The sequence below is a fragment of the Pinus tabuliformis genome, chromosome X (genome assembly GCF_031772625.1).
Source record: "Pinus tabuliformis cultivar Carrire ecotype Pingquan chromosome X, CPIR1, whole genome shotgun sequence".
Lineage (NCBI taxonomy): Eukaryota > Viridiplantae > Streptophyta > Pinopsida > Pinales > Pinaceae > Pinus > Pinus tabuliformis.
In genome coordinates, this window is record NC_142308.1 from 675,295,673 (window position 1) to 675,314,152 (window position 18,480).

At 38.5% G+C, this 18,480-nt stretch overlaps 1 pseudogene; it reads right to left on the bottom strand.

Moving 5' to 3' along the window:
• Positions 1–2,059: 2,059 nt before the first annotated feature.
• Positions 2,060–18,480, bottom strand: part of LOC149141785 (potassium transporter 10 pseudogene) — a 77,228-nt pseudogene continuing 60,807 nt past the window's right edge.

An 18,480-nucleotide genomic window follows, 5' to 3' on the forward strand; every position in this document is an offset into this window, starting at 1 on the left:
CATGTCATTTTTTTCCATTACAGGGAATAATAGATAGTAACACAGTCTCCAACTACCATATACATTTAGAGTCTGGACTTTCACTGTCGTAGTGGTGTTATTGACCAAAAATAGTTTCGCAGCACCATCAAATTCATGTGTCCGATACACCCTCGATGTTATGTACCGCCTTCCACCCTAAGCATAGCTCTCGACGTTCGAATGGTCGACTTGAAAAAATAAAAACCAGATCGCCCCCATTTCATTCTCAAAATTCATGGTTTCCGTGAAGAAAATGGGAATTTTGTTTTTAAATATGGACTTACCAGGGTTTGAACTGAGAAGCTTTCGTTTACACAAACTACGGATGAAGATCTGGTGGAATCCCAGGATAAGATCAGTGGATCAGTCGCCAAAGAGGACCTGCCCATTACCGTATACTTCAATTAAATTAATGACATACACATTTCAGTTTCCGATTATGCATCTGCCAGTTTCCGATTATGCATCTGCCAGAGTCGTTTGTGCGGTTTGTGCAGTTGGGAAAGTAGTTGGGAAATGGATGACTTGTGCAATTGGGAAAGTAGTTGGCAAATGGATGACTTGTGCTACAGGGGTTAAATTTGACGCCCGTCTGCCCGTTTTTAGCGATTTTACACGTAAAATACGTTCACCTTTCAAATATCCACGTCAACCGTAACTGGCTATTAATTTCTAAAACCGTCAATTTGACGGGCAGGTTTGTAAATGAAAAGTTTTAAGTTTTTTTTTAATAATTTTTTGATATATATATTATATATATATTTAACATACAAGTTCCAGCTTGCAAGTCGGGAATCGGGATCGATCGGACCGTCGGTAATAGCCTATACGATTCTACGAATGAGTGACTGTAGTCTGTAGTACGCTGTATGTTGTAAGTTGGCGTGACGCGTCCACGGTCCACCAACTTTCACGAATTGAAATAAATTCTGAGCCTGTTGCATTTACAATCCACTGAGAGCTGTTAATGGCTTTATTAAATTTGGTTGATGGTATTGGTGTCCACCGCGCAGCGCCAAGATTGTTTCTTCTGGTTTTGCTACCGCGGAGCAAGCAATTGGCACAGACCCAGTTGATGGACTGGCGCAGTGCAGAAAGGATAAAACCCCCTCCGATTGCCTCACATGTATTACCGTCGCAGAGAAGCAAATTCGCAACTGCTCCGCCGTGTCTGGCGGCAGAGTTATTTATGATGGCTGTTTCTTGCGATACGAGAGCAACAATTTCTACGCCCAAGCCACGGGCCCTGGTAACACACAGTTCTGCGGTGCCACTAAGGTCAGGGGCGACAGGGGCGACAGTAATCAGTTTTCGGAAACGGCCCAAAATTTGATAGGCGATCTGATAACGGCGGCTCCGAAATCCACTGACCTTTTTGCTGCACAGCTCCGAAATACGAGTGAAGGGCCATCAAATAGTACCGGTCCGCGCTGCGCTCCGGCTCGAGTGAAAATTCCATCATACGCCCGGACCACTGAAATATTTCCAGCTTTATCTTCGTAAAAGCTCTCCGAGTCTCCCCTTCTCCGCTTGAATCCGTTGGAGCTGCTGTTTGGCGTATTTGGCTGTTGTTTGAGCGAGAATCGTGGCTAGCGCGAGCGAGAATCTGCCCATTCATCGGCAATTTCTCCCATTGAACCACAGACTCTGCTTACGATCCGGCCGAGCTACAAGGTGAGGTTTTTCATTTCTTTTTAGAGGTTTCCTGATATTTTAGTACAATGGCAATATTGTCACTGAAACCTTAAATGTAACACTAAATGAACATGAAAAGTAGTCTATAAATTGCATCCTCTCTAGTTAATCTAGATTTAGATAAATCCATGTAACTCATATACACACATTACTAGAAATTGCATTCTCTCTGGGTCATCTAGTTTTAGATAAATCTATGCAACTAATATACACACTAGTTTAGATGAATCTATGCTACTAATATACACATTACTTGCAAAAAGCTTTCCTGTATCTTGAAGTATTCCGCCACCTCCTGATGAATAGAGAACCCCTGCCTTCACTAAAATCTCTCCTCTAGGCTCTAGGCTGAGATAGCAGGAGTAAAAATTCCATCACCGATGACCATGCAAGTGCCAACAAGTACAAGAAGTAAAAGTGCATTTTGACGGTCAACTTTTGCTTCCAGCCATTTCTTTGTTCTTGCAGCAAATGACTTATCTTCAATCTTTCGCCTGCTATAAGTTGTGAGTTCTTCATCTGTGCGGTGTTGATTCGGAATAGTGCTCACTTTAACATGCCGACAGAGTAATGAATACAGAGCAAATGTTCCACCTACATCACAGAAACGTGATATCTTAAGAGCCCTTGTTAAAATTGCATTTATATGCATACTAAAAAGCAGGTGACAGGAAAAGAAATTAGATAGCCTTATAAACAGAATGGCCGAGTGAATTTTTCAAAACAATTAACAGAAAGTTCTAGCCTAAACTTTGGAATTGTCTATTGGGTTTGAATAGAATCACCCAATGATACTTAGAATGTAAGCCTAATGGATAGTTACAAAATTCGCAAGGGCCAGGAATATGCAGGGCATTTTGATTTTATCATATGCAGTCTCCTATGCAAAGCCATAGTGTCATGTTACCTTCTCCGTTGTCATTGGCCCTCATGACAACAAAGACATATTTCAGAAGAGGAATTAGTGTCAAAGTATATATGATTAACGAAAGAGCCCCCATCAACTCTTCACGATCGCGGACACCATCAGGAAATGTGCTATTAAAAACATACAAAGGAGATGTGCCTAAGTCTCCATAGACAACCCCAAGGCTCTGAAATGCAAGACGCAGAACCATCAAACCCGACAACTCCTGCACATGAAATACAGAGGATCAGGATATTACTGCTTTTTATATTTGATAATTGCTAACAAGCACTTTAACAGCCAAAGCTTCACGATCGCTATTTACTCCGGCCAACCTATCAGGCAATTTATGGAAATAATAGTATATATTATAGTCCAACGAAGCAATTTAAGATTGTAAATGCTATTCAAGATTCCAGTTATTGTGATTTGTAAAATGGTTCACTCTATCTATCAAATTAGGAAAGGAAGAATCTACTACAATGAGTGTGCATATTGTGAACATATTTTATGATTCAGAATCTTTTAACTGCAATCGAATTGTTGTCCTTTTCTTTGTGAGATTTATTTGTCCTTATTTCAATTGAAGTACTCCAATAAAGTTTTCTATGATTTAATTCAATCTAATGTTGAGTGATCTGCTTTGAGTCCATATCTTGAGTTTTTTTTACTTTATAGAGTTCTTTTAGATCATCTCACCAGCACTTTTATGGTCCTCCCAATCTATGACATCGCCCTTTCTACCTTATCAGAATTATTTCTATTATAATCAGAACACGATTAAAAATTTTAGAGAAAAGTTGGGTTGAATATTTATAAGTTGGACTCTTCACCCAAAAAAGGGGAAGTATATACACTAAATAAATTACTACTTTATAAAAATGCTCGGTGAAGTTTGTTTGAATGTGCACGCCGCTTATCATATACCAAATATGATGCCTAAAATAGTTCAAATTCGCACGCTGTGTTGGTTATTGGAGGACCATGACCGATTTCTTAGAGACTAATATTCAAAACAATTTTAAACTTTTCCTTTCTGGCAGATTTTGCGGTATATATTTTATTAGAATGGAAATCCATACATGCAAACATAATAAAAATATATGAGAATGGAAATGCATATATGCAAACATAATAAAAATATGGAATGCTGTCGGTGATGATCTACTTTTATTCTGTCACTATACGTTGCTTTAATTTCTCCATTCCTTGCCGTATGTCCAAAGTGATGCCATACCGAGAACCAGTAACTCCACCAGAGCAACTGTGGATTAACGCGTATTTTGGCTTTGAAGTTTTGTGATCAGAAGTTGTCATCCTCTGTGAAAAAGCCGCATACAGTTGGCAGGGATTCATGATCAGCAGGTCTCAAAACAAAGTGTAGCAATGAGACTTGAGCCCAATTGTAGAACAAAAAATAAAAAATTTAAACAATTATGAGTACAATTTGAAATTAGATAAAACTTGTACAAATAAATTTTAAAAGTCATATGATGGGCAGTGTAAAAATAAAAACGTCATAAAAAAATTCCTTGACGGGTAGGGTCACCCGTCAAATTTAACCCCTGCTTGTGCAGTTGGGAAATGGATGACTTGGGACCGAGTAGCAATTTTCATTCAATTCAAATCAACGGATAATCATAACCCAATCGTCTGACAAAAGATCGAATGGCACAGATTATGAGTAGCAATTTTCATTCAATTCAAATCAACGGATAATCATAACCCAATCGTCTGACAAAAGATCGAATGGCACAGATTATGACACGAAGGCAACCAGGGGAGTTCTTTTTCAGAGGGGAACGCCTTACAATGTAAATATTTCCATAGAAATTAAATTAAGGTTTTAATAAAATTAAGCTAAGATGGATCTATGTCGGCTCTTTATATGAGCTAGGGATCCAAGGGATGAGAGCAAGCAAATTGACTAATTATAATAGATTAAATATAGTGCATGATTTTTTAAAAGTTTTTCATTATTTTATTTTCTTTGACATGATTGATCCAAAATATACCATGGCTTATCAATACCACAAGTCCAAAATCCATAACTTATTTCACAACTAAAATATTTTACTACAATATGACAAGATTCTTAACCGTGGATATTCATCCCCACATTACACCCCCACATTATGGTAGATATTATTAACTTGTAAAAAATAGCATTTTTTACAATACCATGGGTCAATACCATGGATTATCAATACCACATGCCCAAAAAACATAAACTATTTCACAATCAAAATATTTTATAACAATACCACATGCCCAAAAAACATAAACTATTTCACAATCAAAATATTTTATAACAATACCACATGCCCAAAAAACATAAATTATTTCACAATAAAATATTTTATAACAATATGACAAAATTGTTAACCATGGATATTCACCCTCACTTTACCATGGATATTAACTTATAAATCCGCTTTGTTACAATACCATGGGCCAATAGCATGGCTTATCAATATCACATGCAAAAAAACCATAACTTATTTCATAGTAAAATTATTTTATTTTAATTTAATTTTACAACATTTTTTTTTAATTGAATCTAAAAGGGAAAATGTTGCAATTTGAGATATATCTAAACCCTTTATCCTCACAATTACTAAAAATATTTCCATAGAAATTAAAATAAGGTTTTAATAAAATTAAGCTAAGATGGATCTATGCCGTTCTTTATATATATATATATAAAGAACCGACATCAATCCATCATAGCTAAGGATCCAAGGGATATGAGCAAGAAATTGACTAATTATAATAGATTAAATATAATGCATGATTTTTTAAAGTTTCTCATTATTTTATTTTCTTTGACATGATTGATCCAAAATATAGGTTTAATATTTTACAACCAATTACGTTTTTCTAATTTAGATAATTTTTTAAACACAATACAATGTGATCAAATTTAAAAGAGAGTTGGGCGGGGCGTGAAGAGAGGGAGCGAGTCGGTGAAAAAGTTGGAGGATAGAGAGAGAGAGGAAGAGAGAGTGATGAGGGGGAGAGAGAGTGATCCGAATTGGATCCATAGAACACTGTCAAAGAACCATGACTGTATCAAGTCGGGACAAATCTCTAAAGAAGTCCAAAACAACGATCAAAAACACCCCTGAACTAGTGGCAATGGCAACCAACATGGAACGACGAGGACGTCGGTTAAAGCGCGCTGACCGAGGCCCATGGAGATTACGTAGGAGGTCAAATTAGCCCTTGGGAGCCTCAGATCAGGAAAAGGAGGTGCAATTTGATGTGCGATTAGCGTTAATCGTGCATCGCTAGGCGAACAGGGCCGTGAAGGAGGAGGCTCGAGCACATGAACGCATGGTGAGCCGGAGAACCGCGAGCAGAAAAGGCAAAAAGCGCTAAACGTACAAAGGTGGGACTCGCACTCTGGGAACCGGCGGTTTTGATCGGGGTGCCCTCAAACGGTAAGAGGTTTTGGACGAGAGCGGAGCGATTCCATACGTCGATCGACGCGTGGCAAGCGGAGGTGAGAGAAAACCGCCGTTGATTGCGCGCTATCAGTCGAGTAAGTCAACCGCACAAAACGTGCGTATGGCGTCAGATCTGGAGGCCTCTGATCGGACAGCTGAGATCGCGCTCGATGGGGGAAGCGGAATCGACGAAGGAATACACCGCGTTTTAGAAGGATTCGGAATCCGTGTGACCGCCACGGTGGAGGAAGAACGCATCCACGACGTAACTGAAGAAACAAACCGACGAAATATGCTAGCGTCATTTAGAGGAGGACATGTGGCCACTCCCTGAGCGCTGATGATGACGCCGAACAGGGAACACCAAGTGCAGCTGCAAAAGGTGAATTGACAAAGAGGAAGAGGAATCGAACATGCATTAGGACGAATGCCTAAAAGTCGTGAACAGAGACAGAATACACAATTGGAGTCAGTCAGAGTGAACCCAGAGAAGAGAACTGAACACTGAGAGACAGAAACTAGGGAAGAAGGCAGGAAAGAAAAAACAGAAAGAGCAAAAGCAGAAAGAGATAGAGGGCCGAGCTGACCAGCGGTAGTATCGAGCACCAGAGAGCTTGAGAGATTCAAGCCATCCCGTAAAGGAATCTGTCCGCACTGAGCACCACATTTGGCTCTTTCCACTGTAGACCAGAAGGTCACAAAGCTAGTAGGAAGAAGAAGACTCTGTGTACTCCAGTGGCTTGGGGAATCCAAGAACCATCCTACCAAGCAAAACCTGCTTAAAGATAACTCATATTGAGTCTCTACACTGTAATTCTCTGCTGAAGACACAATAAAAGAAAGCCCCCACTGAAAGCTAGACCAGAGATGTAGCCCTGGAGAATAGGATGAACTCCTTATTAATTTCTTATGTCTTTGTATTTTCTTACTGTATTTCTTTGCTGTCTTTTATTTAAATGTTTGTGTATTGACAATCTGATCGATCCGTTGCTTAAATAACACAGAACACACACCAACACATGAGTCTGTAATACCTTTAAATAATAAATCTTTAACTGATGTCACTCATAGGGTGAATATCAAATCAGAGAGTGAGGTGGGAGAGAGGGAGCGAGAGGAAGGAAGAGAGAGGAGGGAGAGAGAGAGAGAGAGATGGACTTGGAGTGGGAGAGAGAGGGAGGAAAGAACAAAGACATAGAGAGATAGAGGTGGAGAGAGAGAGGAGAGAGATGGAGAGAGAGTGAGGTTGGAAAGAGGGAGTGATAGGAAGGAAGAGAGAGAGAGATGGAGTTGGAGTGGGAGAGAGAGGGAGGAAAGAACAAAGACATTGAGAGATAGAGGTGGAGAGAGAGAGAAGTGAGAAGGGAGAGATGGAGAGGGAGTGAGGGAGAGAGGAGAGGAGGGAAGAGAAAGAAGAGGAGAGGATTGAGATAGGGAGAGAAGAGGACGGGAGAGAGATGGAGACATAGAGATGGAGAAGGACAGGGAGGGGGGAGATAGTGATAGAGTTGGACATAATAGAGAGAGAGAGGGAGAGTGATTTGGGTGGGAGAGATAGAGGGAGGTGGGAGATAAGGGATAGAGAGGAAGGAAGATAGGTATGAGGAGAGAGATATGGAATTGAAGGGGGTACGAGAGGGAGAGAACAAGAAAAACATAAGAGGGAGAAAGGTGGAGAGAGAGAGGGGGTGACAAGGGAGTCATGGAGAGAGAGTGAGGGAGAGAGGAGAGCGGGAGGGAATAGAGAGAAGGATATAGATAGAGAGGGAGAGAAGGGGAAAATAGAGATAGATAGAGAAGGGGAAGAGAGGGAGAGAGAGTGTGTGTATGTTTGGGGGGTGAGATAGAGAGAGGGAATAACAAAGAGACACAAATAAAAATATAGATATTATATAGTATTATATAACCAACCTAGATCCATATTAACCCTATAACTATCAAGTGCCGAGAGGGATCCAATCTCTCGAGGTGAAAACATTTCCTCAAGTTTTGCACTAGGAAAAAAAGTTTGCACCTCGAGGGATTGGACCTCTCTCAACGCTTGATAGATATGGGGTTAAGTAGGTTGGTTAATATGAAATTAAAGTAGTTTTTATTTGATATTATAGTCTTAAAAATTAAAGTTTCACTTTAAATTAATTTCAAATTAGAACTAGATCCAATTAGATTCAATGAATAGATTTTTAAAAAATACATAAAATAAATTTTTTATTAAAAAATATATTTTTAAAATTACAAATTATTAGAGATACATAGTGAAAAGTTGGCTCACCTATACACCATATGAGGATGAAGAAGTGTTTAAGGAAGGATAACCTTTCAACCAATCTTTAACAACCTTTCAATCCCCTATCACTTGTAAGTTTAGATTGCTTGACACAATTAAGATGACTAACATAAAAAAACTGATTCATATTATTGTAGTACTTGTTAGGTAGTTGTATTTTTGTTCTTAGACTAAATTAATCATTCATATTAGTCATTTTTAGTTGTATTACTTATTAGCTAGTCACATATTTTAACTCGTGACTAAATTAGTGATTTATGTTAGTTGTTTTTAGTTCGGTCACTTAAGATTGCTCATTTTTGGTAGTATTTCACTTGGAAAAGTTGTGGTAACAAACATTTTTAGTTACTTAGTCACTAATTTCTCATTTTCTACTAGTGCTTTGACAAGCGAACATTCAATGAAAACTCATGAAAACACAGTGAAATTCAAAAGAAAAGGCAGTGCTCTTACCTGCAGCTGACGGTTCGAGAAATGATGCCTTGGATCTCCCACACTGCTCACCTGAAAAATCGAAGAAAATGGGGTAAAAATGCACTCTCAAATTTACTCCAAGTGAAATGGTAAAAATGTTTTTACTTTTAGTCTATTTATAAGTTTTAAATTCATTTTTTCCATTATTATTAATATTTTATTATTTTCCTTGATATCAGTGATGTGTGGTTATCTTTGTGCAGTTACATGTACTTTTTGGTGGATACAATGATTATTCTTGACTGATTCAACGAGTTGTATTTTATCTCTTTTTTAGACTTTTTAAAAATAAACGAAAAAGGAACCCCCCTGAAGTAATCTTTAAGCTCTTTTCTAACTCTCGAAACATGAAAAGATCGTCGAGTACTTGTTTTTCTGAACTCATTAAATTAAATGAATTGACGTCGTCTCAATATACGTTTACTCCTTTTTCAGGTTGAGATTGACTATTTATGAAAAAGGTACACCTTGGTCGACATGGTCAAGAGGTTCTCTCAGATATTGTATTCTACCTTTTTGAGTTCGAGGGACAAATTACGAAAAAGGGACATGATGGACTTTTCTTTTTTGTCTCTTTTTCAAACTCTCTAAACATGAAAAATATACCGAGTTATTCTTCCGCCAGACTCGTTAAAACTTTACGACGAAAGACTCGTCACCATGATGAGACTGAGTTTCTCCTTCTTAGGACTTGTAAAACTTACTAGGATGGATTCATTCGAAGAATGAACTTATATGACAATCATATGCTATCCTCTTCAAGCTTGTGATAAAAAATAATTGGGGTACTCGCTAGAAATAGTGGGGGAAAATGAAAGTGAAACATCCTTTGTATAGGCAGCATGTCTCTCTTGAACATGACACTCTTCTGCTTCTCGTGTCGGGTTTGGGATATCCTCACTCAGTCACTTGTCCTCTCGTGTTTGGGTGATCCATTTTGCCTCTCATCTGACTATTCCATTTCATCATGATCTTTGGTCATATGTTGAGTCAAATTCTACCACACCCCAGAATCGTGTCACCGATGTTCAAGAGAAGTCCTATCTGCAGTCTATTACCTATACATTATCTGACCCTTCGCTACAATCTTGGATCTTATTCATTTTATTCCACTTTATTCCTCGTTTCATGTCGATGATGGGGGACTCATCATGGCCCTCCTTCAACGAGTCACTTCCTATCGACTTCATCTAATTATCCAGGTAGATGGCTTAGAGACTCCCTTTCAGTACCTTAGAGCTTGCAATGCTTAATGGCAAGTTATTCACATTCGACGACAATTTTTCATCATTGGCCTTCGATCGAATGATTCCATGAGTGTTCAACTTCATCTTCATTTTTCACATTCACAGATTATACTATCGTACCTTGAGGACCATTGTCATTACTAGTGGTTTGTCTCGTTGTTGTTAATGATCCACATCATTGGCTAGTAATCAGGTGGTTTTCTAGGATGTTTGGCTTCGAAACATTCATTCACATATTAGAATTCGTACTTTGATCGGGTTGGGATGGAGCGCAAGACCATGAGTCTTGTCTGATATGACTCAGGCTGCATGGAGTTATGTATTATTCATGATTGTACACGTTTCTGCTATACGGATGGTTATGACCATACTGTAGGATTTTACATTTATGGTGATCCTTCTATCTTGGATGCCTTCGTCCATACCTTGGATCTTAGATTTACAGATGATCCTTTTCATTTGGATGGTTGCACCCATACCATGGATCCTTTCACATAGTCCTTATTATCCGGATGGCTGTGTCCATACCGTGGATTCATGTTTTGATATCATATATGTATATGTATATGCGTCCTTGATTTGTAGGTCTCCTGACAATGTTTGTTCTCGTCCTTGCAAAATCTCATAAAGCATCTCAACCATCACTCCCTGTTCTGCCTTCATGCTTTAGGGGGCATCTGTTACACAATATTTTGTCACACCTCCCGCACTTCCCTGTGACATACCCCAAAGTGCCTGAAACATTACCATCATGCAATGTACTCATCCAAATATACAGCTTAGATCCTCCCTAAAACACTGATTGAAAATTGCCTTTAAGCTTGCCCTGAAGCAAATGGCTGTAAAACCGTAATTTTAGCTTCATCGCTCCTGTGAAACTGAAAACCACAATGGTCGTTAGTTGCACTATACTAGCCCTACGATGCCAATGCACTTTTGGATTTGATACCAACGATGATCCCTAAAAGGAAATTTTCCCAAAGAGGACAAGAAGCTTCGTGATCTAGAGGCTTTCAGAACGACAAGATGGAGGTTATTTGGTGTGGATTAGGTCAAGTTCTCTCAACTTGGCCTTTTTTTCTTATCCCTATGAGCTACCTCTTTGAGATGGGGGCCTTCTTCTATCTTTGGAGAGATCCTAACTCCCTTTCCCTGCCTATATATTCATCCTCTTCCATTCCCAAATTGTTGGTCTTTGGCTATTTTCACCCTTATTTTGAGTTTGTGCCTACATGCTACTCATTTGGCTTGGAGAAGGAGTACTTGGAGAGCTTGATCTTGGACTTGGACATTCACTCAAGGAGAGCTTATTGACATCAATGATTGGTTGTATGCTTCCTCCTTTATTCTATTAATATATACAACTACTGATTCATTTTCCATAAATGTGTATGTTAATGCATCATTTATCTTAATTCTCCTTGATTTGTTAAGTAGGTTACTTTCGATTATGCTATTTTTACTTGTATGCTTTGTTGTGTACTCATCTCTTGTGCAGGGATTTAAACGAAATGAGTAGTAGGACCAAGCCCATAGCGCAAGTGATTCGAGGTCTTCAACAAAGGAGGATATTATATCATCAGAACGAGGTAGGCCATCTTCCTCCTCTTCTATTTTAATTGTAATTTAGGAAAGTGTCTAGTAGATTGCCACGTAGGTTGCTAGTCCCACTCATTGGGCTAGAGGGATTGTCTCTATCCACAGAAAGAATTGTATCGAAAATAAAGAGACATAGTATATAGGTTATCAGCAAAGGCCAAAACCTCTCATTCTTTGAGAGGAAAACCCAAACAAATTATTCTTATAGAACCTTTAGTTGACCAATCCCAAGACCATGACAAAGACCCTTGACACTAGAGTCCTCCCAAGACTAAGTCATAAGCCTTCTCTTGAACACTGCTCTTCCTCTTCCTTTTCTTAGCTTCCTTCATATTCTCGACCTCTTCTTGTAGGAATACAACCCTTTTTCTTCACAACAGAAACCCTAGATCTGATTTGGCTCCCCAAATAGTCTCCTCCTTGAGAGAGACTCTTCTCTCTCTATATTGACTTTCTTAAGCGAAGACTTCAACCCAAACAATATCACTTCTAGGTCACTGCAACCTTCGATCCTCCCTTTCCAACTTTGGACCTGCAACCTTTGCACGTGTGAGGGTATAATTAGCCCAAAACATTCCCCAATGATGCTACTCTCCTTCGCTATCCTTCCTTCGTTCCTCATTGGCTTTAAGGCTCTTTCTAAGATGTATTGCACACTTGTTATTGTTGGAAAAAACACTGAGAGGGAGGGGGGGTGAATCAATATTAGCAAGTCAATATTTCATTTCACAATCAGATTTGTATAGGCTACTTCAATTAATAAATCCTATGTATATACGCAACTGTAGTTAAGGAAACTAGCGTATACCCTGCAGACTTATAATTTAGTTAATTCATCAGATGTTGATCTTTAATCTATGCATCAGAACCATATAAATAGTAACCAGGTACAATAAAAACAGAGCAGACAATCACACACAAGAACACAAGATATAAGGTGGAAACCCAATGTGGGTGAAAACCACCTGCTGCAATTCGTCTCTATTTTCTTTTAATAAGAAACTTCTTTTTACAATATTTCTGTACTGGTGCAGTCTTATACCAGTACACAGGCTTCTACCTACAGAAGGCTACAACCTTCTCTCGTTCTCTAGTTTCTCCTGGAAGGGAGCTTCAACCCCCTTAGCTCTTGTACTAGCTGATGTGTTTACTAGTACGTAGGTGCTGACCTACAGAAGGCTACAACCTTCTCTTTTCTTCCAGGGACCACGTTTCATAAATTTTCAAATTGGATCCATCAATAACATCAATCAAACTTCACATATATCTGTATCAACCAATCTCCTTTGCACCAATCAAAAATTGAATCAAACAATCACTTCTCTGAATGTTGTAACTAGAATACAGTAACAGTAACCAAACCCAAGCCAGAACCCAGAACACTGCAACATCAAACAGAAGTAGCTAAAACATATTTTATGAGGTGTACGCTACTTCATTGTGCTGAACCTACATGCATACGCATTCTTCCCAAGGTTAACATGCATATACGCGTTTTGAAATGCCAAACCAGCGTGTATACTTGCCTTTGCTATAATGAACCTGCATACAAATCTGTAAAAGATGATTTAACCTTTACAACTATTTAGACATCAGTTATACCCAAATAATCAGATTTACAGATTACGACATGCGCCAAATATTCAGATAAAAGATCAAAACCACACAAATATACTTTTCTTTACGCCTTAAGATCTTGACCCATCAATAGTACTTATCCTTCAGCACTCAGGTTCATCCTTGATTCAGATCCAGCGATGCACCATAACCCAATGACCTGTATTCTAGATTTTATGCTTCATTAGATATTCAATACTTGAGTGCCTTTGCCAAATGATCTTTTCCTCCTTTTATAGTCTTTAGGCCTTACCCAATACCATGGTTCAAAACCACTTAGAATCAATACCTTGGACCAAATACCCGGAGTAAACACTCCGGACAAAATACCTTGGGCCAATACCATGGACCAAATACCATGGACCAAAACTAAGTTTTCCAACATGTACGCGCCTTTCCTTGCGTGAAAGTGCATGTATATGCATACGAGCCTTTTGGTCTGCGAACCCGCATGTACACGCGACTTGGTCAATGGGAACCTGCGTATACATTTCTTTCTTCATTTTGTGAACTTGAACTGAGATCTGTCATCTGTGAGAGTTGCCATCAAGGACAACACCTGTGACATAGCGCCAAATCTGAGTCATAATGCCAACAATCTCCCCCTTTGGACTTGATGGCAACCCCAAGTCACTCTCCCCCTTTGTCATCAAGGGGAAAGGGTTATGCTCCCCTGAGTACATTCTAAATTCTTTGATATGCTGAAGTGTGTTGTCCATGCTCCCCCTGACTGTAATCAAGGTCTGCGAAAAGATGTTCTACAAGAAAAACATGACTCTATACATCATAAATGACCTTCCTATCACCAAAGACTCATACATACATCCATCTCCCAACCAAGTGGGGATATACCAAGATTGACTCATCCACCCAACCAAGTGGGGATATACCAAATGTTTATACATGACAAAACAGGAACATTACATCATTCATCCCATGCATAGTGGGGAAATAGGTCGTTACATGACCTTGATAATAAAAGATATTCATAACATAGAGACAAAATTTTGAAGACAAGACTATGATAGTTATCAACAACTATCATCAGTAACATCTGTCGATCACCATCCAAACCAGCGACCATGATCTCCCTCTACACCTGTTCCACCTGAATCAAAAACAACTGTGAAATTGTATCAAAATAATGCCAACAAAGCATTATTAGAAGGATATGCTCCCCCTGAACATGTGCCAGATGATCATTGTCAGACCCATATCAGACTCTTTTCCTGCCGAGTCTGGCCCACTGTTTTTCTTCAAACCAACATATACGCGATTGTATCCACATCAACTGGCATATGTACGCGGATACGCTTCATGAAACTCGCGTAAAACCACTTTTCTTTGAATCAGATAGGTTTCCACAACAAGATGATGCTTCAACTACTCCCAGCTTCTATCTGAGATATTCAAATGTCTCTCTGGGCAGCAGTTTGGTGAATATATCAACAACCTGTTCTTTGGAGGGAACATACTCCAATTTGACCTTTTGTTCAAGCAATTGTTCACGAAGAAAATGATATTTGATAGGTATGTGCTTGGTCTTGGAATGCATGACTGGATTCTTTGAAATACTGATTGCATTTGTATTATCACATATAATGGAGATGGGTGGAGTACATGTGATCTGAATGTCTTGCAATGTTTGCATCATCCAAAGTAGTTGTGTGCAGCAAGATGCAACAGCCACATCTTCTGCTTCAGCTGTAGATAATGCAATTGAACTTTGTTTCTTGCTGAACCAAGATACTAATCTGGAAACCATATAGAATGCACCACCACTAGTGCTTTTTTTGTTATCCACACTTCCTGCTCAATCTGCATCTGTATATGCATTAAGTGTAAGATCTGTATCCCTAGGATACCATAAACCAAAATTCTGAGTTCCTTGAAGATATTTTAAAATCCTTTTGACTGCCTGAAGGTGTGATTCCTTTGGATTTGCTTGGAATCTTCCAACTATTCCCACTACATGCATGATGTCTGGTCGGGTACCTGTTAGATAAAGTAAACTGCCAATCATGGATCTGTAGGTTGGTTGATGTACTGCTGCTGATTCATTATTTGAACTGAGACTGCATCCTGTTACCATAGGGGTACATACCAGTTTAGAATCTTCCATGCCATATTTTTTCAAGATCTGCTTGAGATACTTGGTTTGTGATAGAAAAATACCATATTTATTTTGTTGAACTTGTAAACCAAGAAAATATGTGAGTTCACCAAGCAAGGACATTTCAAATTCTTTTTGCATTACCAAAGCAAAGTTTTGACTCATGGCTTCTTCATTGCTACCAAAAATGATATCATCAACATACACAACAAGTATTAGCAATTTATTATTATCAATCTTTGTATATAGATTTCTATTAGCTGATCCTTTTGAGAAACCTTGTTGATGGAGATATTTGTCAAGACGGTAATGCCAGGCCCTTGGAGCTTGTTTTAGACCATAGAGAGCCTTTCTGAGTATGCATACAAGTTTTGGATCATTTCCAAGAATGAATCCATCTGGTTGCTCAATATATACTTCTTCTAAGTCTCCATTAAAAAAGACGGATTTTACATCCATTTGGTATACTTTGAAGTTCTGAAAGCTAGAAAGAGCAAGGAACATTCTTATGGCTTCAAATCTAGGAATAGGTGCAAAAGTTTCTTCAAAATCTATACCTTCTTGTTGAGCATACCCTTTACAAACAAGTCTTGCCTTATTTCTAATAACCTCACCATTTTCATTTAGCTTGTTTTTGAATATCTATTTTGTTCCTATGATATTCTTATCATGAGGTCTAGGAACTAATTCCCACGTATTATTCTTTTCAATTTGCTCAAGCTCTTCATTCAAGGCCTTTACCCAACACTCATCTTTGCATGCTTCATGTACATTTTGCGGTTCAATGGAGGAAAGCAATGCTGATAGCTTGAAACTTCTGTAATAATTCTTCTTGTCTGCACACTTGCCTCTTTCTGTCCCAAAATTTGAGTCTCTAGATGATTTTTCTGAACATGCCTGGATGGAGTATTTTCTTCTACCGTTATCTGTTCTTCTGGTGCTTCATTGGTTTCTTCTTCAGAATTAGTCTGATTTGATGTGGAAGGATAATCCTCATCTTCTTCATAATATTTGGTTTTTACCTGCTTTGGATTTTGGCATGCTTCATCAACTACAACATCAATACTTTCAACAATTTTTCCTAGTCTTTTATTGTAACACTTATATCCTTTACTTCGGGAAGAGAAACCAAGGAGAATGCCTTCATCTGCTCTATGTTCAAACTTGCCAAGTTTTTCATCAGTCCTTTTGATGTAACATTTGCTTCCAAAAACTTTGAAGTATTTTACAGTCGGAGTCTTACCATACCAAAGTTCATGTGGAGTTTGAGTGTTGTTTACCCGAATGTTTGTTTTGTTGAAAATAGTGACGGTAGCAAATGCAGCTTCACCCCAGAAGGTTGTAGGAGTTCCAGACTCATCTAACATGGCACAAGCCATTTGTTGAACAGTTCTGTTCATCCTTTCTACTACTCCATTTTGCTGAGGAGTCCTCGCGGTGGAAAATTCTCTTCTTATTCTATGTTCATCACAAAAGTCGAAGAATTCATCCGAGGTAAACTCCCTTCCTCGATCAAATCTGAGGCATTTGATTTTGTGGTCTGATTCATTTTCAACCAAAGCTTTGAAGGCTTTGAATTTTTCAAATGCTTCATCTTTGTGTAGAATTCCTATCCAACACATTCTGGAAAAACCATCATTGAACAATATAAAGTATTCTTCTCCACGAGGTGACTTTTTCCTTGATGGATCACATAAATTAGTATGAACAAGTTCAAGAGGCTTACTCGTTGATCCTTCCTTCTCCGGGAAATGTGCTCTGGTTTGCTTACCAAATTGACATGATTTTCACATTGTATTTTCTGGAATTCTGATGTCAAGAAGATCGCGAACAACCTGGAATTTGCATGCTTTCCTTATTCGAGGGAAGCTTAGATGCGCCAATCTTCTGTGCCATAGCCAGTGTTCATCATTTTTTCTTAGGCAACATTGTTTTTATCCTCCCTTGAGTATGTATAGGTTGTTTGGAGTTCTTATACCTTTGATCACTGTTTCTCCTATATCAAGCTCATGAACAACACATCCATTTGATCGAAATACTACCTCATTTCCTTGATCACACATTTGACTGACACTCAATAGATTATGCTTTAGACCATCAACATACATAACATTCCCATCTTTAACCTTTTCTTTTAAGAGAACAGAGCCTTTACCTTTTATGACTATAGGAGTGTCATTTCCAACCTTCTTTTCCTTTTCTAAAGCATTATATGACTGAAGTTTTTCTTTACCACCTGTCATGTGTTTCGAGCATCCACTGTCAGTGTCCCACTGATTTTCTTGTCCTTCTGCATACAAGGCTATACCACATCTTTCTGTTTGCGGTTTTTTATTTCTCCATGTTTTGGGACCCAATGAAGTTTGCTCCTTCTGAGATGTTTGCCTAAATTTACTCCTGAATTCAGAATCTTCATGACCGAAGTTGTTACAGATAGAACAATATAGTTCATTTTCAAGAAAAGAAAAGTTATTGTAGGTCATTTTCATGATCCCAGTCACATTCCTTTGATCTTGTGCTTCTTTAGTCATGATCGTCTTATAAGCAACACCTTGAGCAGCTTTGTGTCCAATGTTATGACATGAGAAATGGCCATTAAAGAAATTCCTGTGATTATCGAACCTATTGACCTGGTGATTCATTCTTGAAGAAAATTGAGTATGATTTATCTGTGGTTGGTTGTTGCTTCTGTTCATCCTCGAAGTAGATTGAACTCGATTTACCTAGTGATCTGCTTTATGCCTTTGCTGATGATTGTCAAACTATTCACTTCTCCTTGCTGCATCAAGATAGCTTTTGGAGGTTGATGGCTTCTGTGCTTAAGATGCTTCTTCAATATATCCAAGACCTGTCTTTATCAGAGGAGAACACCGCACTTTGATAATTTCATCTAAAGTTTCTGATCCTTTAACAAATCTGAGATTGAGAGCTTTTGTTTTCTCAATATCTTTTCTTAGACCCACAATTTCACATTCTAATTTTTCATTGTGTTTTTCCCTTTCAACAAGTTGGAATGTCAGAGTATCTATAATCATATTCTTTTCTTCTAAACAAACTTTAAGTTTAGAAAT